Source organism: Bactrocera oleae, chromosome 5, assembly GCF_042242935.1.
Source record: "Bactrocera oleae isolate idBacOlea1 chromosome 5, idBacOlea1, whole genome shotgun sequence".
In the NCBI taxonomy this organism is placed as follows: Eukaryota; Metazoa; Arthropoda; class Insecta; order Diptera; family Tephritidae; genus Bactrocera; species Bactrocera oleae.
The window spans coordinates 58,468,634-58,494,214 of record NC_091539.1 but is presented as its reverse complement, the minus strand read 5'-3'; the positions used below and the strand labels follow the sequence as shown (position 1 = coordinate 58,494,214).

The 25,581-nt window shown below is 34.4% G+C and overlaps 1 protein-coding gene across 4 annotated transcripts in view; it reads right to left on the bottom strand.

The window, feature by feature from the left end:
- Window positions 1-25,581, bottom strand: part of C3G (C3G guanyl-nucleotide exchange factor) — a 60,088-nt gene that overhangs the window by 20,785 nt on the left and 13,722 nt on the right. The window lies entirely within an intron of this gene.

Genomic DNA, 25,581 nt, shown 5'->3' with positions numbered 1-25,581 from the left:
AAAGCGCGAAAAGAAATCCGAAAACCTACCTACTAGACATACCTACACATGTATGTATGTAGATATGTAGATACGGTATATAAATGTCAGCGTGCGGACAAGAAAGAGTTACGTACGTCATGTCTAAACTACAGCTAGGAATTTATGGGACAAAAGCGCGACGTCGTGAACGACGGAATGTCAACCTCGTTGCATTAAAACATAACAACTGAAGCAAGCAGATAGCAATCGACCAAATATCTAAACGCCAGTCATTCCTAGAGAACGGAGCAAAGAGCAATGGGCTTTTGTAACCCAAAAACAAAGCGTGAAACCTCATATGAATGAGCGTAAAGAGAAGGTGAATAGGACATGAGAAGCCTACTGATGACATAAACATAAAAAAAGTTCGGCGACGGAGAAGGCGATAGCGGATATGTGGATAAGCTGAATATTTATGTGCTTCCATATAAGAAGGTATAACTCGTACAGTGGGATGCAGCAATTTGCATGGATAACTAGCTGACACAGTAAGTGACTAAAAGGTGAAATGCCAGGCATTAAATTTACTATGAACGTGTTTAAAAGAAGACAATAACAATAGCGGTACTTAATTAGTTCGGTCGGTAGACCATATCAAGTTGACAGTGTATCAAAAGATAACGTAAAAAATATGCATTTAATTGAAAAACGAAGATAATTCATAATTGAAGTAATTATATTATTGCAAACATTTCCACAAAGGCGCTGTCGCTGTCCATTAGCTGACGGCATGCCGAATTCCGCTATCGTTTTGTAGATACCATGTGTTCATAATAAAAACGCTCGAGTTCAAATTCCCGCAGTAAAATTCACAAAAAATTATAAAAAATTTAAATATGTGCAGAATAAGTATGTGTTGATGTGCATTAGGGTGGTACAAAATTTTTCCAATTTTTTAATTTCTAGCTTAATTGAGCAACAGAACTTTTGAAGCGACTCACAAACGTCCACTAGACGCGAAGTGAAGTACTTCAGGTAAGAGACCTATGTTCTTATAAATGACGCCAAACGAACACTCGCTATAATAATATACTTGTATAGATACATAGCTCGATTGTTATGCTAGAATTCAGAGTGGCTGGTTAGTTAAAACTAAGAGACCTCAAGAGTATATGTGAAAAAAGCTCTTCAGTAAATGAATTAAAAAAAGAACTTCTTCTGCACCGAACCTTTAATACACTTCACATGTGCATTTTTTATATCAACTATTGTATATGTAGACCAAAATCGTATAACGTAACCGGTCAACGGATTGCATCCAACGTTAACCGTTTTGCTAGTTCTTCCTAGCCACGTTATTTGATATAAAAAATAATCAAGTCGTAATAATGTATGACAGTTATATTCTACGGTGGTTCAATCTGAACAATTTATTTGGAGACTTCGTAAAAATAATTTGTCAAATAAAAAAAGACAAAAACTTCATTTTGATTAGCAGCTAAATCTTATAGTTGTCCGATATTGAAGACTCCGAAAAATAAGCATGAGACGGGCAGGTACGTCCGATATTTCTTACTGGGTGGTAGAACAGGGTATTCAGGGTATAAACATCTCATGCTGGAAAAATAATCCTTGAGAGTATGGGGAACAGATCTTTTAACAGCTTTTGGGCCGTCTAATTTTAGAGCCAACTATAAGCTAAAAGATGATTATTGTATTTATAAGGGAATTGTCCTTTTAAATAAAGTTATTTAGTAAGCGTAAAGTCGTGTTGAAAATTACATTGATATACATTTAAAAGCGAAATTTCAAATAAAAATAAAAAAAATTTAGATCCCATACCAGAGTGAATTTTGGAATCCCCTCTTTATAAAACATGTTAAGGCAATTCGAAGTGAAGGAGAAAAAATGTATTTTTTGAAAAAACGCTAGAACAGGAAAACACATATGAGCCATCCTAAAGCACAAATCTCACTGAATGGAATACACTCATGCGAATATGTACATATGTACATGGAAATGTATATAGGTATTGTAGAATTACGCATGAATGGTATTACCTATATATGATATAGAGTTTGTAGCCACGGCGCCAGCGCCATGTCCAATCAACTTAAGAAAAAAACAATAATAATAAAAAGTCATATGAAATAATAAAACGCACCAAACTATTGTCATATACATAAGTAAATACATACATATGTACATATATGCGTATGTAGGTGCAACAGCACAGCAGCACACCATCGGAATTCGGCGTAGTCCACTACAAGAGTAAAATCACATTAAGGGAAGCAACAAAAATAAATAAATAAAAGAAAAAAATCTTATATAGATGTATATAACTATAAAAATATGTCTGATAATAATAATTCCATCGTGGGTGCGATTTGTTATTTTATTTGAGCTTGCTATTGCTATTTTTATATTCCTATATATATATTTTTGTATTCCTATTTTACGCATTCGTTTGACGTCCGATATTGTAAATAGTCGCCAACACTGAATTAATACAATGGCAAGCAGGCGATTTGAATAAAGAACAATCAAAGCTTATTAAGAGCTTTCAAAGTAGATTATGATTGTCTATCATTCTATATCAAGCGACAATAACTTGTAATATAATAACATATAGTATGTATGTACGCATAATAAAATTTCTTGTATTTAAGTAACTTACAATCAAGTCATATGCTGTACACAAACACTTCAGTATTTCTATATAATTCTAATGTCTATTAAATTTTTTATAGAAAAATCGTGAACAAAACAATTAAGCCCTTCTAAGATAAGATAACTCAAAGTCAGGAAGCCACCTTCTTTAGAAATTAAGCTTAACAAATGGTATGACAACATTATTTCGTAAATAAGAAGATACCCAAATACCAGTTACGAGGGTGACCTAGAAAGTTTTTGCAATGGAGCGGTTGGAACAACCGGAACTGACTATACAACAGCCGTTTTGCTGTTGGTTAATTATGCACAAATTTAGTAATATTTTTCGAATAATGAAGGTCATCGGGAAGGAGCCCGATTTTATTTAATTGTAATTAAGTTTCGTTTAATAAATATGGAGTAGTGTATAAAAAAACTCGTAGCCGTTCAAACTTTTGTAATCGTTTTTTTGCCAAAATTCGATTTTTGATCAGTTCAAAAAATTTTTGGTCGTTATGTGGAGAACTATATACAGAACATGCAGTAAAAATTTGATATTGTTCTGGTCATTTGTCTCCGAGTAATCACTGCAGCCAATTTGAAAAAAGCAGTTTTGAGAAAAACGCGTCGAAAGATAAGAAGCTTGTAACTCAAAAACTATTCAAGATGTCGATTTAGAATTTTAGCATGATATTTTAATCAATAAAACAGACTAAAATAGTTTTGTTCACCTAACCTATAAAGTGCCATAGCTAAGCGCCAAATTAAGATACAAAACGGTAATTTAGTTCAGGAGATCGCTGTAGCCAAGGACAACTGTGGGCTAAAAATTTTTTAAAGTGGGGATGGCCCCGCCTTCTAAATAGTTTACCGGTATGAAGTGAGCGTTAAGATACAAATGTGTTGGTAGGGAACATTTGTTGTGGACGAGCTTTAATTTTTTTTTTTTTTTTGGTTGGCATGACATCTGTTAAACATATTCAATAACCTTATAGTCATTGAACAAACACCATCATATCTTATCATTGTGTTGAAAATGTCAAATTTTGTACCGGAAAGTGATGATTTGCGGAAACCATTAATAGCACAAACAAACAATTTCAGATCGTTTGAAAGCTATGAGAAAGTTCCAAAAGCAAAATTGATACAGGTGACAATCAAAGTTCTAGGCTGGGAGCTGCTACTCAACCCGTCGTATTCACTAATCTTGATATCGATGGGATACGTATTGGCTGAGCAGCACTTCGATTTTTACACAGAAGTCGAAAATTGGGTGTCTGATTCGATTGCTTCAAAAGACGAACATTTCTATTAGCACGGTATATTTTTTTTTATACCCGTACACCGGTACATATCTTTCAAACCGCTAAAGCTATATCAACCAAACTTGCGGAGAAGAAGTCATTTTAACATCGTTTGAAACTATGTGAAAATGGGTAAAATCAGATGATCACGCCCACCCTCCGTTTAACTAAAAGTGCCACAAACATTAAATTTCGCAGCCATGATTGTAAGATAGGACTTTATAGGGGCAATTGTGAAAATTAGACAATGGACGTGGCACCGCCCATTTTTAGGTCCTATATCTCAGGAACTGCTTGGCCGATTTCAACCCAAGGTTGGTGAGGTTACCCAAATATTACTATTAGACACCGTGAAAATGGGCGAAACCAGATCAAAATCACGCCTACTTCCCATACAACAAATTTACAGTGTACAAATCAAACATCGATAAAGTTATCAGCAAGGTATTTCATCTTACGTCCAAACTTTGTCGAAATCAAATTAGAACTTATGTCTAAAATGGGTAAAAGCAGGTCAACAAGTTGCAAGACTATGAAATGTTCGGCATTTCTACAACTACCTTCCAGAAATGTTTATGCTGCTGATAAAAATGGTTAAAAATCGGTTCGTAAAAACGCTCAACTCTCAGATAATGAAACGGTCGTACTAGACTAAGTGTAAATCAGTACTAAATGTTAATATGTAACGGTATACTTACGATTCTCTCCATATAAAGAATATCGTAATTTCCGTCACATCTTTTTTGTTGAAAGCTTGTTCTTATGCCTCGGAATATTTAAAATAAATGTATACAAGATATCTCTTTTTTTCTTTAAATAGTTTTGCTATAAATGAAAAAGAAAAGCTCAGGTATTTTCCTCCTAAGCAGTGTAAGTTCCCCTCAGTACATTTTATTATATATTTGGTGTTGAAAGAGTCTACTTTATTTAGGTCAATATATAAAATGTATACTGCGGTACATAGCAGTTGCATAACATAGCACACCATAACGGGTGCTACACCACGCAACTGCACGGACATACCCACATACACACATACAGACAGCTATGCGTGAACTATATTTTTAATCGAGTTAAATTTATCGCACGCATAATTGGTGAAGACCTATTGAACTTTACAAATTTATATAGAGACAAGCAGCCAGCAGCCCACTTGCATCTGCATCCATCACACACACATACACATACATTTGTTCAACAAGGCATGACATAACTACACGTTAACGTGAGCAGTGGGTTGTTATGCTTGGGCCTCTTGCAGATGCTTGGAGAAAAAGTGTGAAAACTTCGTTTTATTTTTACTTTTAAAATAAATTGAAAGTATGTGTATCTTATTGAAAATGAATACAATTTACGAGCAATTGAAATAGAATCAAACTAAAAGCGTGTGGAGCGCAAAGCAGTGTATATGTTTGTAAGTATGTTTGTGATGATTATGGGCGTATTTACGTAGGCCGCCAGCCGTGACACCTCATCACACTTTCACAGGCTATTTCTATTTTCATTTAACATTGCTCATTGAACTTTCCAAGCGTACGTCGTCATTGATTTTATTTTAAAGTGTGTAATATTAATTTTTTTTTTTTCGTTTTTCTAACTAAATTTTTTTAGTATTTTAATATTAATTATTCATAATATTTTTTCCAATAACTTAGAATATAAATAACCGCAATTTTAAGGTCTAAACCGGAAATAGAAAGGAAGCAGACTAATCACAAAAGCGCTGCTGATAAATTACTGGTAATAAATTAAAATAAATGAGTAAAGATCTCGATATTATTATAAATATAACAACAGTGAAAAACGTTAGATACCGCTGCACCGAAGCTATCATACCCTGCACAGGTGCATATTTTATAACATAAAATGGTATAAAAAGAACTTTAGCTTGATTTTGATCGGTCAGTTTATATGACAGCTATATGTTATAGTAGTCCGATCTAAACAATATGTTCCGAGATTTTAGTGTTGTCTTAGAAAATAAACTATGCCAAATTTCGTGTCGATTTCTTGCCAATTTAAACAATTTGTCAATACAAAGACTTGATTTTGATCGATCAGTTTGTATAGCAGCTAAAAACTCGTACTACAAGTACTTGTATATGGTGGTTATACGTTATCGACGGTTCTGGTATATGAGTAGCTTTCTGAAGAGAAATATATGTGTACAAAAAATCAAATCGAATATCTCAAAAACTGAGGGACTAGTTCGCCTTTATACAGAAGAACAGACAGTCTTCGACTCAGCTGCTCATGCTGATCATTTATATATATACATATTTATATATATACATATATATGTATATACTTTATAGAGTCCAGAACGTTTCCTTTTGGATGTTATAAACTTTGTGCCAAGCTTAATATATAATTTTCAGGGTATAAAAATATAGGCATCCAACACGATTCAGTGACGCCAAAAAAAGTGCGTTCAATAAATAGAGTGCGAACAACTATGGCAAGTTGTGTTGCAAATACGCGCAGGCTGACATATTCACTTGCACTTACATATATACATATGTATGCATTTGCGCATCGCCCACGTCACTAATTCGTCTGAGCACTCATCCGCCCCAGCGGTCGCGCTGCAACACTGTTGACATAATCGCACTGCGCGCACGCGTGGACGCACATTTTTTAGTGCTATCACTTTTTATTTTTATGGATATGCATAGTGTCTATATATGCATTTCAAAGCGCATGCAATACTTTTTCTGTTATGCATAAACTATTATTACTTCTATGTGAGTGTGAGTGTGTAAGTAGCAATTAAAAACTTTTTCGCTTGCCTTATAAAGTCAACTAAATTTGTATTTGGCTATAATCAGTAATATTGACGCATACTAATGCAACAGATAGGCAATAGTAACAACAACAACTATATTACTGCAATACCTCATAGCTGGGCAGCCAGCCAGCACGCGCTGTTACCATTGACGCAATGACTGTTCAACAGCCATCCAAGTTCTCAGGCATTTACATACATACATAAATACAAATATAAATATATGTACTTATGTTTATGTACATGTATATGGTACATGTTGGCGTACGTAGTGGGCTTTTCCCTCGATATGCCGCTTCGTGTGCTCTGCGCTGATAAAATTATTTATTTTATATCAGAAACTCATGTGTTTGTTGTTGCTAGCTAAAGGAACTTTGCCTTCTGTTCATCGCATGTGCGTCACTTCTGACAGCGCTTGTGCCAGCAAACTCTTTCGAATAAAATTTCCAAATATCCGCCCGGTCGACGACAAATATGCGGTTGTAAATAAAGACGAGCAATAAAAATTATTTACATTATGCGTAATAGTTATTTTTATATAACATACACACATGCCCGGTTGGCTACAAAAAAAATGTATGAGAAACATCGCTTTTTACACCAATGATAGGGTGATGAGGATTTATGAAGAACTAGAACTCTTCAAAAATATTTGCATGGGTGGATATAAACGAACGAATAATCTTCTGATTTAACGTTAGACCAAAAATTAAAGTTTTCTGCTTACTATTAAGTCTTTAATATGATTTTGGAGCCACAATTCAACGGTAATATTATTTGAGCAAAACATTAAAAATTCGATCGCACTATTAGAATATTTGGATATTTGGATAAAAAAATTTCGGCGATTTCAATTTGCGCCGCTGGTATAGTTTCATGCCACGATCCAATGAGTATGAGATAACATGTTGGCTCTCGGCATATGAACAATCGCTGACGAACGACTCATCGAAGTGCGGCATTGCATAACAAATAGTTGGCGGCAGCAACGATGTAATAAACCATAAATGATTACCGCCACTAAGATGTAATTAGTGCTTGTTTAGATATGTGTGTGTGTGTGTATGAAATATGTTTATAAGCACAAACACAAATAACAAATATCAGGAAGCTGACAAGCACCGAAAATTTTGGAAGGCCTTAGGCAAAGTCGTACCAGCAGCACCAAATACAACCCAAAACTTATTAGGCGATATGTACACGTATGTATGTATGTATGTGTGTAAGTATGTGCGTATGTATGTAAAGAAAGTCTGGTTAAAATTTAGGTTGAGTAGCCCATTTGTGAAAATGGTTAAGTTGCATTGGCACGACGGTGATGTGAAATGCCTGTGACTGGCTGACTGCTGTCGCTGTTGTAGTCGCGGCCAACACTGCAACGCTGATGCTGCGCTAAATTGCTTTGAGCTAATGTTAAATAATTAAGTTAACACGCTCGCTGGTTGATGCTGCCAGCTGGATGGGTGACGGACTTGTTGGCTGACTGACTGACTTGGCTTGGCTGGGCTTTGGTTTTTTTTTTTGCCTGCTGGCGTTGCTTTTGTTTCAACACCGCTGCTGCTGTCGTTGTCGTGGTTCGCTGCTGATGAGATTTGAGGTAATTAGCTACACGTTATCATTGAGGCTAAGGCGAGCAGACAGCAACTGTGTTGCTTTGATGCGTTTACTAGCGCTTAGTTAGGCGCTGCTTTGATATGGGGTCACACTTTTTTCGAACGACAAACACTTTGCACAGCTTCACAAAAATCACAAAACTTTTGCAACTCGTCTTTGCATATATTATATTATATTTCAAGAATATTTTTCTGCTAGACACTTCGCACAGCTCACTTAGGTTCTTGCCATTTTTGGTTGGTCTTTTGTTTAAGCGCTGCAATGCACTGCTTTTGTTCACGACACCAAATAGACAATGCGCGACAACGAGACAATGAGATAACAAGGCAATCAGATACTGCAAATATATGCATACGTGTAACTTTGCAAATAAATACGAGCACTCGTCGGCGTCGTACGTTCCGTACCGTGAGTTGATATTGTAGTGCGGTGCCGCGTTGCGCGTGCTTGACGGTGTGTTACCTTCAAGTTAGGAAGCGCACTGAGCTATGAAAACCACGGCTGGCGGCTGTGAACCATCCCACAATCAAGAGACGAAGACGGATATGCCAAATACTATATGTTGACTACAAATAACGTGGCGAGAGCCAAACACAACAAACACACGAGAGCCAACAAAAGGCCAACAGCTCGGCAGTCAGTCAACAGTGAACCTGCTAGGCAGCCAACATGCCTTACGTGAGCAGTCAGGCGGTCAATCAGCGCTGGTGCGCCACTTTGCTTTTGTCAACAGCTGCGCTAGCTTTCTGCTGGTTCTGCTCAGCAGCCAGTGGTCATCGACAAGAGCGGCGCAGCAGCTCTCTATGCCGAATAGAAATAAATATCAACAAAAGTATTGTGCGCGCCCATATAAACAAAACATAAATAAAATAGCATCAACTACAGAAATAACAACACAAATAGTAGCGAAATATAGGGAATACTTAATTAAAGCGAAACCGAAGTCTAAAGTCTTGCATGTCAGATATTAAAAGATAAGATTATACAATAATATTTAATTTAAGTTCATAAAATAACTTTGATATCAGCAATAGTGTTTATTGATTATTTTACTTTCTCTGATTTATTGTTATGATTTATTTTTTTTTTTATGATATATTATATCGCTATTTCAAGTATGCTAGTTGTTTGTTCGATTCCCCACTCTCAAAATTTGGACATATTGAAGAAATCAATTGCTCAAGTAGAAAGTGACTTTTACACATTTATGGTATTATGTATGGCTACTAGCGCGTTTTTAAGCATACTGAGTTCAGTGTCTATAAGCAATAAAAAAGACTGATATATTAGCCGGGGCATTAGATGGACAATTATTCACCAGTTGCCTTACATAATACAGGTGTTAAGTTAATTTGTTGGTGGTAGGTAATCTCTGGAGGTAGATAAGCGGTATATTTAACATGGTTTTTTAACTTTTACTAATGATTGAGCCGGTAAACTGAAGTAGATATTCGTCGAAAATATCAAACAAGAACTAAGTCGTTTGTTTGTTTCCTCTCTACTCTAAAGTCATACTTGTAGTTCGAATCTCAGTACTTTAGTTTGGAAGATGCTTGATCGATTTCGGGAGATTATTTATGCGAATGAGAGATATGAGCGGTGGGGTCTAACTGTAAGTTTACATATAGAAAATTTCTAAGGATTTGGGGAAGCGAAAAGGTAGGCTGGTTCCGTTTTCGCATTTTTGTTCCGAATTTGAAAAAAAGATAAAAGTAAACATAACCTCTTATATGTGTTTTTGGTATATATAAAATTTCTGCTTTCAGTCAGTTGTTTCGTACTTTTCGGTTTTGATATTGTTTTCAGCCCAAACATGAGGTAAAGAAATGCATTTTGTAGTAGAAAGAGAATATAACCTCGCCTTTGGAATACTGTTATAACAGAGATCAGATGCTAGATGCCACAGTAAGTTGCTTTACCAACCTCCTCTGCCACTATTACAGTTCTACTTTGTCTGCTTAGCTTACTAATAGTAGGTGCCTCCGTTCCAGCTCAATAAGGCTGCCACACATAACTTTTGGCAAACGATTATATACAAACCCTTGAGCATCATATAGCGTTGGGTATAAAAATTACGCTTCGTGCAGCTATCATTGAGCACGAATCGCCACTACAGCTGTGGACTGGCACTTGCCATTACATCAATATGTGATTAACAATATTCGTAACTAGACAATGAGTACACCTCCTCTTTACTCTAGCTCAACGGAGCGTAGCAGTCGGCGAAGCTAAGCAGCGGCGGCAGCAAACACAAAACTTGAATGAAATTTCAATATAAAATACAGGAACAACGAGAATTGTGAATAACAAAAACGCACGCAAACCAACAAACGTGCTGCTGTCGAACCACGAAATGGACATAAAATCTTAATAGGAAAATAGGTAAAATAATGGGCAAGAGCAACAAATGGCATACGCGTCTATCATAGGTGTAAGAAAAAAGTGAATTTCACTTTTTAGCAATTCGTTGGAATACTTGAAAATAACCAAATACAACAACATGTATATATGTTCCGCATAGAGGCACTGACCAAAGCCAGAGGAACACGCCATGGTGGACTGCTTGAGTAATCGCGCCAAAAACAAATGCTGACTGTGGTAAACAGGAAGGACAATGACTTGCTGTCAAAATAAAAAGAGTTGCATTTTATTTTGGTTCGACGTTAGTTTGACAGTTTGAAATTAAAAGGCTTTAGTGTTCAGGCTGTTTTGGAGTTTGTGGTGAAATTTAGCTATTTTCCTATATTTTTATTGAACAGGAAGTAATATGTTCATACGTATATTTAATATAGTCAAAATAAAACAAAACCAATAAGAAATATGGTTTTGTTCTCCAAACACAAGCCTTAGGCCGCCTCTCCACGGCTTAAAGGCGTTTAGGAGCACCGGAAGAGCAAATGGTATAATATTGTCTAACAACTGAAGGCGTGAGAGTCGAATTGAACATCGAGATCGAAGGAACGGAGAGTGTAGAAGTCTCCAGATATGCCAAAAATTCGCTCCCTAAATGTTTTAGTCGTAGAGATCGGACCATTATGTATGCTGGGGTGTCATAGATAACAATACAATCACTACTGCTGTGTACCATTATGAGTATTAGTAAATATCTGTGGCAGGCGAAGCAGTCATTCGTAAGTGGTTTGCTAAATTGCGTAAAGACCATATGAGGACCGAAGACGTTGAACCCAGTTATCGTACAAAAGAACAGCTTCTGACGAAGACAAAAATTTTGCGGCAATGGAGATGTAATAACCGACAGTGAAGTTTATTCTTAAGCAAAAGATAAATGGTACTACAAAAATGATATGGAACACTTAAAAGATCGCTATAATTATCCATACCGCACGTTTAGTTGATGTTCATTAGTATTATAGGAATTTGAGATCGGCTAACGCTTCTACTGACACCCACTTAAATGTACTTGTATGCATGAACAATCCTTTAGGTTTATCAGCATTCCTCTACTGATTTCGAAACCTCAACTTTCTCCACAGACTTGAACATTCGAAAGCAACCTTATTGAGGAGACACATTTCAGCACATACTAATTGTGCATGCACTTGAAATATACATACATACACGTACAAACTATAGTACGTCAACGCTGAATCTTGAAATGAGGAAAACGTGATTTTTGCAATACGCAAAAATAGAGCAAAGAAGCGACAAAGCGCGAAAAGAAATCCGAAAACCTACCTACTAGACATACCTACACATGTATGTATGTAGATATGTAGATACGGTATATAAATGTCAGCGTGCGGACAAGAAAGAGTTACGTACGTCATGTCTAAACTACAGCTAGGAATTTATGGGACAAAAGCGCGACGTCGTGAACGACGGAATGTCAACCTCGTTGCATTAAAACATAACAACTGAAGCAAGCAGATAGCAATCGACCAAATATCTAAACGCCAGTCATTCCTAGAGAACGGAGCAAAGAGCAATGGGCTTTTGTAACCCAAAAACAAAGCGTGAAACCTCATATGAATGAGCGTAAAGAGAAGGTGAATAGGACATGAGAAGCCTACTGATGACATAAACATAAAAAAAGTTCGGCGACGGAGAAGGCGATAGCGGATATGTGGATAAGCTGAATATTTATGTGCTTCCATATAAGAAGGTATAACTCGTACAGTGGGATGCAGCAATTTGCATGGATAACTAGCTGACACAGTAAGTGACTAAAAGGTGAAATGCCAGGCATTAAATTTACTATGAACGTGTTTAAAAGAAGACAATAACAATAGCGGTACTTAATTAGTTCGGTCGGTAGACCATATCAAGTTGACAGTGTATCAAAAGATAACGTAAAAAATATGCATTTAATTGAAAAACGAAGATAATTCATAATTGAAGTAATTATATTATTGCAAACATTTCCACAAAGGCGCTGTCGCTGTCCATTAGCTGACGGCATGCCGAATTCCGCTATCGTTTTGTAGATACCATGTGTTCATAATAAAAACGCTCGAGTTCAAATTCCCGCAGTAAAATTCACAAAAAATTATAAAAAATTTAAATATGTGCAGAATAAGTATGTGTTGATGTGCATTAGGGTGGTACAAAATTTTTCCAATTTTTTAATTTCTAGCTTAATTGAGCAACAGAACTTTTGAAGCGACTCACAAACGTCCACTAGACGCGAAGTGAAGTACTTCAGGTAAGAGACCTATGTTCTTATAAATGACGCCAAACGAACACTCGCTATAATAATATACTTGTATAGATACATAGCTCGATTGTTATGCTAGAATTCAGAGTGGCTGGTTAGTTAAAACTAAGAGACCTCAAGAGTATATGTGAAAAAAGCTCTTCAGTAAATGAATTAAAAAAAGAACTTCTTCTGCACCGAACCTTTAATACACTTCACATGTGCATTTTTTATATCAACTATTGTATATGTAGACCAAAATCGTATAACGTAACCGGTCAACGGATTGCATCCAACGTTAACCGTTTTGCTAGTTCTTCCTAGCCACGTTATTTGATATAAAAAATAATCAAGTCGTAATAATGTATGACAGTTATATTCTACGGTGGTTCAATCTGAACAATTTATTTGGAGACTTCGTAAAAATAATTTGTCAAATAAAAAAAGACAAAAACTTCATTTTGATTAGCAGCTAAATCTTATAGTTGTCCGATATTGAAGACTCCGAAAAATAAGCATGAGACGGGCAGGTACGTCCGATATTTCTTACTGGGTGGTAGAACAGGGTATTCAGGGTATAAACATCTCATGCTGGAAAAATAATCCTTGAGAGTATGGGGAACAGATCTTTTAACAGCTTTTGGGCCGTCTAATTTTAGAGCCAACTATAAGCTAAAAGATGATTATTGTATTTATAAGGGAATTGTCCTTTTAAATAAAGTTATTTAGTAAGCGTAAAGTCGTGTTGAAAATTACATTGATATACATTTAAAAGCGAAATTTCAAATAAAAATAAAAAAAATTTAGATCCCATACCAGAGTGAATTTTGGAATCCCCTCTTTATAAAACATGTTAAGGCAATTCGAAGTGAAGGAGAAAAAATGTATTTTTTGAAAAAACGCTAGAACAGGAAAACACATATGAGCCATCCTAAAGCACAAATCTCACTGAATGGAATACACTCATGCGAATATGTACATATGTACATGGAAATGTATATAGGTATTGTAGAATTACGCATGAATGGTATTACCTATATATGATATAGAGTTTGTAGCCACGGCGCCAGCGCCATGTCCAATCAACTTAAGAAAAAAACAATAATAATAAAAAGTCATATGAAATAATAAAACGCACCAAACTATTGTCATATACATAAGTAAATACATACATATGTACATATATGCGTATGTAGGTGCAACAGCACAGCAGCACACCATCGGAATTCGGCGTAGTCCACTACAAGAGTAAAATCACATTAAGGGAAGCAACAAAAATAAATAAATAAAAGAAAAAAATCTTATATAGATGTATATAACTATAAAAATATGTCTGATAATAATAATTCCATCGTGGGTGCGATTTGTTATTTTATTTGAGCTTGCTATTGCTATTTTTATATTCCTATATATATATTTTTGTATTCCTATTTTACGCATTCGTTTGACGTCCGATATTGTAAATAGTCGCCAACACTGAATTAATACAATGGCAAGCAGGCGATTTGAATAAAGAACAATCAAAGCTTATTAAGAGCTTTCAAAGTAGATTATGATTGTCTATCATTCTATATCAAGCGACAATAACTTGTAATATAATAACATATAGTATGTATGTACGCATAATAAAATTTCTTGTATTTAAGTAACTTACAATCAAGTCATATGCTGTACACAAACACTTCAGTATTTCTATATAATTCTAATGTCTATTAAATTTTTTATAGAAAAATCGTGAACAAAACAATTAAGCCCTTCTAAGATAAGATAACTCAAAGTCAGGAAGCCACCTTCTTTAGAAATTAAGCTTAACAAATGGTATGACAACATTATTTCGTAAATAAGAAGATACCCAAATACCAGTTACGAGGGTGACCTAGAAAGTTTTTGCAATGGAGCGGTTGGAACAACCGGAACTGACTATACAACAGCCGTTTTGCTGTTGGTTAATTATGCACAAATTTAGTAATATTTTTCGAATAATGAAGGTCATCGGGAAGGAGCCCGATTTTATTTAATTGTAATTAAGTTTCGTTTAATAAATATGGAGTAGTGTATAAAAAAACTCGTAGCCGTTCAAACTTTTGTAATCGTTTTTTTGCCAAAATTCGATTTTTGATCAGTTCAAAAAATTTTTGGTCGTTATGTGGAGAACTATATACAGAACATGCAGTAAAAATTTGATATTGTTCTGGTCATTTGTCTCCGAGTAATCACTGCAGCCAATTTGAAAAAAGCAGTTTTGAGAAAAACGCGTCGAAAGATAAGAAGCTTGTAACTCAAAAACTATTCAAGATGTCGATTTAGAATTTTAGCATGATATTTTAATCAATAAAACAGACTAAAATAGTTTTGTTCACCTAACCTATAAAGTGCCATAGCTAAGCGCCAAATTAAGATACAAAACGGTAATTTAGTTCAGGAGATCGCTGTAGCCAAGGACAACTGTGGGCTAAAAATTTTTTAAAGTGGGGATGGCCCCGCCTTCTAAATAGTTTACCGGTATGAAGTGAGCGTTAAGATACAAATGTGTTGGTAGGGAACATTTGTTGTGGACGAGCTTTAATTTTTTTTTTTTTTTTGGTTGGCATGACATCTGTTAAACATATTCAATAACCTTATAGTCATTGAACAAACACCATCATATCTTATCATTGTGTTGAAAATGTCAAATTTTGTACCGGAAAGTGATGATTTGCGGAAACCATTAATAGCACAAACAAACAATTTCAGATCGTTTGAAAGCTATGAGAAAGTTCCAAAAGCAAAATTGATACAGGTGACAATCAAAGTTCTAGGCTGGGAGCTGCTACTCAACCCGTCGTATTCACTAATCTTGATATCGATGGGATACGTATTGGCTGAGCAGCACTTCGATTTTTACACAGAAGTCGAAAATTGGGTGTCTGATTCGATTGCTTCAAAAGACGAACATTTCTATTAGCACGGTATATTTTTTTTTATACCCGTACACCGGTACATATCTTTCAAACCGCTAAAGCTATATCAACCAAACTTGCGGAGAAGAAGTCATTTTAACATCGTTTGAAACTATGTGAAAATGGGTAAAATCAGATGATCACGCCCACCCTCCGTTTAACTAAAAGTGCCACAAACATTAAATTTCGCAGCCATGATTGTAAGATAGGACTTTATAGGGGCAATTGTGAAAATTAGACAATGGACGTGGCACCGCCCATTTTTAGGTCCTATATCTCAGGAACTGCTTGGCCGATTTCAACCCAAGGTTGGTGAGGTTACCCAAATATTACTATTAGACACCGTGAAAATGGGCGAAACCAGATCAAAATCACGCCTACTTCCCATACAACAAATTTACAGTGTACAAATCAAACATCGATAAAGTTATCAGCAAGGTATTTCATCTTACGTCCAAACTTTGTCGAAATCAAATTAGAACTTATGTCTAAAATGGGTAAAAGCAGGTCAACAAGTTGCAAGACTATGAAATGTTCGGCATTTCTACAACTACCTTCCAGAAATGTTTATGCTGCTGATAAAAATGGTTAAAAATCGGTTCGTAAAAACGCTCAACTCTCAGATAATGAAACGGTCGTACTAGACTAAGTGTAAATCAGTACTAAATGTTAATATGTAACGGTATACTTACGATTCTCTCCATATAAAGAATATCGTAATTTCCGTCACATCTTTTTTGTTGAAAGCTTGTTCTTATGCCTCGGAATATTTAAAATAAATGTATACAAGATATCTCTTTTTTTCTTTAAATAGTTTTGCTATAAATGAAAAAGAAAAGCTCAGGTATTTTCCTCCTAAGCAGTGTAAGTTCCCCTCAGTACATTTTATTATATATTTGGTGTTGAAAGAGTCTACTTTATTTAGGTCAATATATAAAATGTATACTGCGGTACATAGCAGTTGCATAACATAGCACACCATAACGGGTGCTACACCACGCAACTGCACGGACATACCCACATACACACATACAGACAGCTATGCGTGAACTATATTTTTAATCGAGTTAAATTTATCGCACGCATAATTGGTGAAGACCTATTGAACTTTACAAATTTATATAGAGACAAGCAGCCAGCAGCCCACTTGCATCTGCATCCATCACACACACATACACATACATTTGTTCAACAAGGCATGACATAACTACACGTTAACGTGAGCAGTGGGTTGTTATGCTTGGGCCTCTTGCAGATGCTTGGAGAAAAAGTGTGAAAACTTCGTTTTATTTTTACTTTTAAAATAAATTGAAAGTATGTGTATCTTATTGAAAATGAATACAATTTACGAGCAATTGAAATAGAATCAAACTAAAAGCGTGTGGAGCGCAAAGCAGTGTATATGTTTGTAAGTATGTTTGTGATGATTATGGGCGTATTTACGTAGGCCGCCAGCCGTGACACCTCATCACACTTTCACAGGCTATTTCTATTTTCATTTAACATTGCTCATTGAACTTTCCAAGCGTACGTCGTCATTGATTTTATTTTAAAGTGTGTAATATTAATTTTTTTTTTTTCGTTTTTCTAACTAAATTTTTTTAGTATTTTAATATTAATTATTCATAATATTTTTTCCAATAACTTAGAATATAAATAACCGCAATTTTAAGGTCTAAACCGGAAATAGAAAGGAAGCAGACTAATCACAAAAGCGCTGCTGATAAATTACTGGTAATAAATTAAAATAAATGAGTAAAGATCTCGATATTATTATAAATATAACAACAGTGAAAAACGTTAGATACCGCTGCACCGAAGCTATCATACCCTGCACAGGTGCATATTTTATAACATAAAATGGTATAAAAAGAACTTTAGCTTGATTTTGATCGGTCAGTTTATATGACAGCTATATGTTATAGTAGTCCGATCTAAACAATATGTTCCGAGATTTTAGTGTTGTCTTAGAAAATAAACTATGCCAAATTTCGTGTCGATTTCTTGCCAATTTAAACAATTTGTCAATACAAAGACTTGATTTTGATCGATCAGTTTGTATAGCAGCTAAAAACTCGTACTACAAGTACTTGTATATGGTGGTTATACGTTATCGACGGTTCTGGTATATGAGTAGCTTTCTGAAGAGAAATATATGTGTACAAAAAATCAAATCGAATATCTCAAAAACTGAGGGACTAGTTCGCCTTTATACAGAAGAACAGACAGTCTTCGACTCAGCTGCTCATGCTGATCATTTATATATATACATATTTATATATATACATATATATGTATATACTTTATAGAGTCCAGAACGTTTCCTTTTGGATGTTATAAACTTTGTGCCAAGCTTAATATATAATTTTCAGGGTATAAAAATATAGGCATCCAACACGATTCAGTGACGCCAAAAAAAGTGCGTTCAATAAATAGAGTGCGAACAACTATGGCAAGTTGTGTTGCAAATACGCGCAGGCTGACATATTCACTTGCACTTACATATATACATATGTATGCATTTGCGCATCGCCCACGTCACTAATTCGTCTGAGCACTCATCCGCCCCAGCGGTCGCGCTGCAACACTGTTGACATAATCGCACTGCGCGCACGCGTGGACGCACATTTTTTAGTGCTATCACTTTTTATTTTTATGGATATGCATAGTGTCTATATATGCATTTCAAAGCGCATGCAATACTTTTTCTGTTATGCATAAACTATTATTACTTCTATGTGAGTGTGAGTGTGTAAGTAGCAATTAAAAACTTTTTCGCTTGCCTTATAAAGTCAACTAAATTTGTATTTGGCTATAATCAGTAATATTGACGCATACTAATGCAACAGATAGGCAATAGTAACAACAACAACTATATTACTGCAATACCTCATAGCTGGGCAGCCAGCCAGCACGCGCTGTTACCATTGACGCAATGACTGTTCAACAGCCATCCAAGTTCTCAGGCATTTACATACATACATAAATACAAATATAAATATATGTACTTATGTTTATGTACATGTATATGGTACATGTTGGCGTACGTAGTGGGCTTTTCCCTCGATATGCCGCTTCGTGTGCTCTGCGCTGATAAAATTATTTATTTTATATCAGAAACTCATGTGTTTGTTGTTGCTAGCTAAAGGAACTTTGCCTTCTGTTCATCGCATGTGCGTCACTTCTGACAGCGCTTGTGCCAGCAAACTCTTTCGAATAAAATTTCCAAATATCCGCCCGGTCGACGACAAATATGCGGTTGTAAATAAAGACGAGCAATAAAAATTATTTACATTATGCGTAATAGTTATTTTTATATAACATACACACATGCCCGGTTGGCTACAAAAAAAATGTATGAGAAACATCGCTTTTTACACCAATGATAGGGTGATGAGGATTTATGAAGAACTAGAACTCTTCAAAAATATTTGCATGGGTGGATATAAACGAACGAATAATCTTCTGATTTAACGTTAGACCAAAAATTAAAGTTTTCTGCTTACTATTAAGTCTTTAATATGATTTTGGAGCCACAATTCAACGGTAATATTATTTGAGCAAAACATTAAAAATTCGATCGCACTATTAGAATATTTGGATGCACTATTGAGTGTTTTAGCAAAAAAAATAGAAAGATGTTTTTAGAGTTGCAACTGCAGCCAATTTGAGAAATATAACTTTGAGAAAACAAACTGATAGAGCTGATTGAACTGAGCGGCTACACTTAGAGAAGAAGGATGTAACTAAAAAAATATTTAAAATAATAATAATTTAGTATGGTATTTTTTTTTATCAAAATATGCAAATACAAAAAAATAAATATGCAAAGACACAAAAAAAAAATTATTTTTATAAAATTTTTACACTAGGTGTTCCTCTTAAATTGTTGAAGTTATTATTTGAATTCAAGAATCAGCCAATGTGCCTAAAAGTAGGCAACGTTTTTTATTGCTGAGATATTTATAACCACTATTACGGGTGAGCCGCCTTTATATTATTCAATTTAATTAATAAAATTTATTTAAACTATAATTACTATTTTGAAAAAAAAAAACATCAATAACGTGGCCGCCTTTATTAACTAAATTTAAATAAACTCTTGTTGCATCGCTCTTCATTACTTATTTAGATATCTTGAGCGGTATAGCAATAATGCCTTGACTTTTCAAATCACCCCACAAAAAAAATCAAAGGAGAAGTCAAATAAGGAAATCTGGGTGGGCCACACCTCTTTATGAAAACCAACTTAGAGATAATGTTTGTTGTAGATGCTGAGTAGTTTGATTCTCTTTATTGATTTCTTTAAAAAAAATATGCCTCAATTACAGCTTCGTCGCACACGTCAATTTCATTGTGAGTATTCTTGTCGAACGAACTCAAATGATTAGTAAAAGTTAAGGTCATTCAATGTTTACTTATCAGCATAAAGAATAGCGCACCCCATGCCTATCTCCCACGAAAATGGTGGAACAATTTTTTATGTATAATTTTTTTTTTTGATGATTATAGGAAAATCCTAATTTGATAAAATTTCAAGGGAACAAAATATGTATATGAATTCTACTTTTAACATAACCTACAATTTGATCAAATTTGACATAGACTAGTTCATGTAAACTGGATCGATAAAAACATTTTGCATTTTTTCGTGCAACTCTTATCATGTTCGTGTAAAGTTTGGTCCCCATATGGTAATTAGCGTGAGTTTGGCAACTGTTTGTTTACGGCGCGAAAGGCGCATTCAAATGCATCATTACTGGTGACAAGAGGTGGACGTGAAAAAGTCCAAACTAAAATTCGTTTAAGGCACTGAATGCCATCCTAGCCGAGGCTTATAACAAGTGCATGGAAAATTGCATTAAGCGTAGACATGCTTGTATTGCCTATGGAGCTTATCTTGAGGGCAATGCATCTGATCAAATTTGACCCGGATTGACTAAAAAAACTAAATTTTCCGGTATTATAATAAAATTTTATTAGGAGGCGAAGGCGGAACAAAAAAAAACAAAATTCGCTGAAGGTTAAGCGTAGACATGCTTTTATTGACTAAGAAGCTTATTTGGAAGGCAAAAAGGTTGTTCAATGCATCTGATTAAATTGACCCGGATTGTTTAAAAAATTGGTTTCTCAGAGTTTAATACAATTTTATTAAAATACGTGGAAATAAAATTTTTTGTCAGTCCGGGTCATATTTGATCATTCAATTCAATTAAAATTTTCAATCCTATTGTACATAAGCAATTCCAACTACATTTCGACTTTGCATTAATGACATAATAACATACCACTGCATAAACATGTGTATATAGTGCACTCCAACTACTCCGTACCTCCGTACCTCCGAACCACCCAACCTAAGACCCAATTAGTAAACAATTCGTAGATTGTGAGTACTTTTGAATGAAGTGATAATTTTTCATTACTTCTCTACAAATTTGCAGCGGTTTTGTTATGTGCGCTCAAAACATTTTTATACAATCACAAATGTGTAGATATGTATAGAATATATGAGTATGTGCATTTTTTTTAATGTTAATTAGCTGTCCAAGGCCAATGAGCGAGAACAATAACAAACAGTTAGAGCATGCATATAATTATATTGCAATACAACAAATGATGATAGAGTGAAGCCAAAAAAATAAAAAATGAAATAATCATAATAATAAGAAACACAAAATAAAAGCTTTAACAGCAAAAAACCGAAAGCTATAATTCAGTTAAAATCGAGTTGCGGAATAGAAGAACTAACTAAGAAATACAAATAATTTCAAATCAGCAAACACAAGGCGAACCATAAAATGCAATGTAAGCATGCAAATTATTGCTCGCAATGAAATAAGCAATGCCAAATTGGGGAATGCGCCGCATTTTTGCACCAACTATTGTACAGTGACACCATTTTCGCTCCTTTTTTGGAGCGTTAAGCAAATTCAAATGTTAGATATGGTAATACGTATGTGTGTACCTTCGTATGTAGACTCGTATAAGCAGACATATAGACATAGACATGTGCCTTGAGTGTTTACAAAACCGCAGACGCTTTTTGGTTGATTGCTGGAAAACGCGTTAATTTTGCTTTTAAACTCACTTTTAGCGTCCATAAATCATAATTACATACAACCGAAACTACAAGTGGTAGCTGTAAGCCATGAAGCATATATGTATGTAGGTCTGCGTGTATGTGCATACATGCATGTACATATATACAGAGCGTGGATCACATAATTTGCCGCAATTAGAAACGTCAAAATGTAGTAATTACTTACTTACTTCAATGAAAGCGAAATCAGTTGCTGCTTACAAAAAAACAAAAAAAAATACAAAAAAACGCAGTAACATAAACGATAACCGCATGGTGACGACAAATGTAGCTGATGATATGAAAAGACGGAATTCCAATAAACGAGAGTGAATTTATGCTGCTGAGTGCTTTTTTATTTGGAATAATTAATTTAACGGAAATCGATTTTTTTTTTTTATAATTTTAAATACATACAAATTCACATTTCGAGTTATCAAAAGGGAGTTAAAAAAAAAAAAACAAGAAAAAAACTTGATTCCGATCGTTCAATTTTATGGCAACTATATATAGATCTGAACAATTTCTGCGGAGAATACATTGTTGCCTTAAACAATAACTCGTGTCTAATTTCGTGAAGATATTAAGTCAAATAAAAAAGTTTCCCATACAAGTACTTGATTCCGATTGTTCAGTTTGTATGGTAGATATATGCTGGTGACTTCTTAGTGAGAGAAGGACAGGTGCAAATGTTCAGATCGATAGCTTCAAAACTGAGTGACTAGTTTGCATGATGGCTACTTCAACTCAGCTCATTTGGGTATTTGGGGTTTTCGTAAAGATTTCTAATTCCGAAGTATGTAATTACAGATACATAAAATAGTTTTCTAATGGCAGTCACTTCAAATTCTTTCCGACTGAGCCAATTTTTTTATAAATTTTTATAGCTTATCTAACCTTTCTAGAATATTTCCTTAAGGGAAATTTGTTAAAATTTTAGTCATTTCCGAAGATACAATCCGCCTGGGCCGGAAACCGAGATTTTAAACCCATTTTTCTCGAGACTGCTTTTAAAAATTTTTTTTTTGATAGCTAAACAAATTTAATTTTGAGTGAGAATTTAATTTTAAGTGTTCTCAATAAACCTATCCATCGAACTAGCTGTAATTTATGAAAAATCAAAAATGTTTACTATTTTTAAAACAGAAATGCAAAAAAATAGTAATATATTATTTTTTCGAAAAGAAAAATTTAGCAAAAAAAAAATTCAGTTAATTCAAGAGTTGCGTTTATCTAGATAAATTATGTTATTATCTTGTTAAAAACTTTATAATATTTTTGGTTTTTTTTTTAATTATACAGCCCGAAAGAACACCTTAAATGCATTCGTCTATAACAGTATACGCCCTCAACAATAAAATTTTGTGTTTTTAATAGAGTTACTACTTGAGTTTTCATTGAGATGTTTTTAAGAAAGTCACCAACAAAACCATCGATCAGCCATCACTATCGTCAATTTAGGCTTTCTGCTTTTTCCTGTTCCAAAATCTAAAAATATTCGTCTCGAAAAACATTCGATTTAATCCGGTGACAAACGAACATGCAACTCTCATATGTATGTATGTATATTTGTATAAAAAATTCGCAACACAAAATATTTATTTACGACAAATTTTTAGAAAATATGGTGCAAATGCTGTGATCAGTCTCTTTCTGCATGTTACAAACACAGCTAGTTGGAAATTCGCTATAATTTTCCATTTATTAGCGATGAGCACTGCATTTCCAGAACAAGAACAAAACAGAAACAAACTTGTTGTTTATTGTTTATTTCACTACTTATACATATATAAGTACTACACTCTGTTATTATCCAAAACACTTGTTAACGACCTTTTTAATTAATCACCTTTTTTACAGTTTCAATTGGGCTGTAATCATAATATTTGTATATACATATAGACATATGTATGTCTGATTACTTGGATAATTGGCAAATATTTGTTTAAACAGACGCGGCTATTAGTTAAAACATTTATACTTTTGTTATTGTTTTTTATAGTTATATTGATATTTTATAATAAATAAAAGTTTGTACGGTGAGGCCTTTCTGTTATCTGTCGTTTTTTAAATTATAAATAAATATTGTTGTTTAAGAACTGAAACCGACACTTATTGTAAATTAGATACTACCAGTATTTTTGTTTTGTAGAAAATATTGAAAGGTCTTTGACATGCTTACTCATATATGTTATATATACATACATATGTATGTGCGATATAAGCAAGCCTAAAACAAATAAACAAAATGAGTCAATTATTGTTTTTCACCCCATTCTTTATAAAAAATGCCGATAAAAGTGCATTGAATACACTAATGACTTTCGAAGTTATAAGTTTTAAAGAATTTCCAAATTGCTACCTACATGAGCTTTCAAATACAATACGTACGATAAAAGTCATGCATTTCGTAGTTTCAAAAGTGCAAGGTTGTATTGTGACAGCTGTCATAATTCGCTGTCAAGCCAGAATGATGAAAATTAAGAAAACGACAGTTTTGTTCAATTACTTTTTTGAGTGTTTTTGCTACCAAACAAGTTTACAATCTTACAATCTTATCTTGGAAGATTGACAGTTCGCTTCGTATATGACGTACGTAGAGTATTACAATCTTTTACACTATAATTTTTCTGTATAAGCAATAACACGAATACGAAAGTCAACAAGGTTTTTGAACATAATGCGAAAAATGTGTAATGTATCATTAGGTTTATTAGGCATCATTCTTATTAAGCATTAAAACTTTTTTCTTCTATATAAAAAATTGCGTTAATTTAGCAACACTATCGATAGTTTAACAAAACCAGAATGGCGATTTTACTCATCACTGAAAACAGTTGAAAGACTTGAAGAGCTGAACTGCAGTCTACTTGGAAAGCTGAATATGTCGCAGCTCATATGGAACATTGAAGAGATTCGATGATACAATCGATAACACTAACTATTGTTTAAATCGCCCTGGCGATCACATGTCAATTTTAATAAGTGTCATTCATTATGAATCTTCAAAAACACCTTAACCAAAATCACTACTCTATGTCTCACTTTAAACTCGGCACTATATATAAAGATTTTTGAAGCTTTCAACACGGAGATTCAATTAATACCGCATATGTTGAAAATTAATATATAAATGGAATCATTGCACAAAAATCTGAATTATGCTCGATTTACCAACTTTTACTTACAATACAAAAATACAAGTATTTATAGTTAGGTCTTTTTTGCTGTAACCATTATTAAACCTTATAACTTCCGAGACCCTACAAAATATATATCTAAATGATCAGCGTGGCAAGCTGAGTCGATTTGGCCATGTCCATCTGTCGGTGTATACGCGAACTAATCCTCCCGTTTTAAGATACGAGTATCGATCTGAAATTTTGCATACGTTCTTTTCTTTGCAAGAAGCTGCACATTTGTCGTAGCCGCCGATATCGGACTACTATAGCATATAGTTGCTATACAAACTGAACGATCGGAATCGAGCGCTTACAAGGAAAACTTTTCCATTTGACGAAATATCTTCACGAAATTTGACACGAGTTATTTTCTAAGGCCACAATGTAAGCTCCGAAAAAATTATT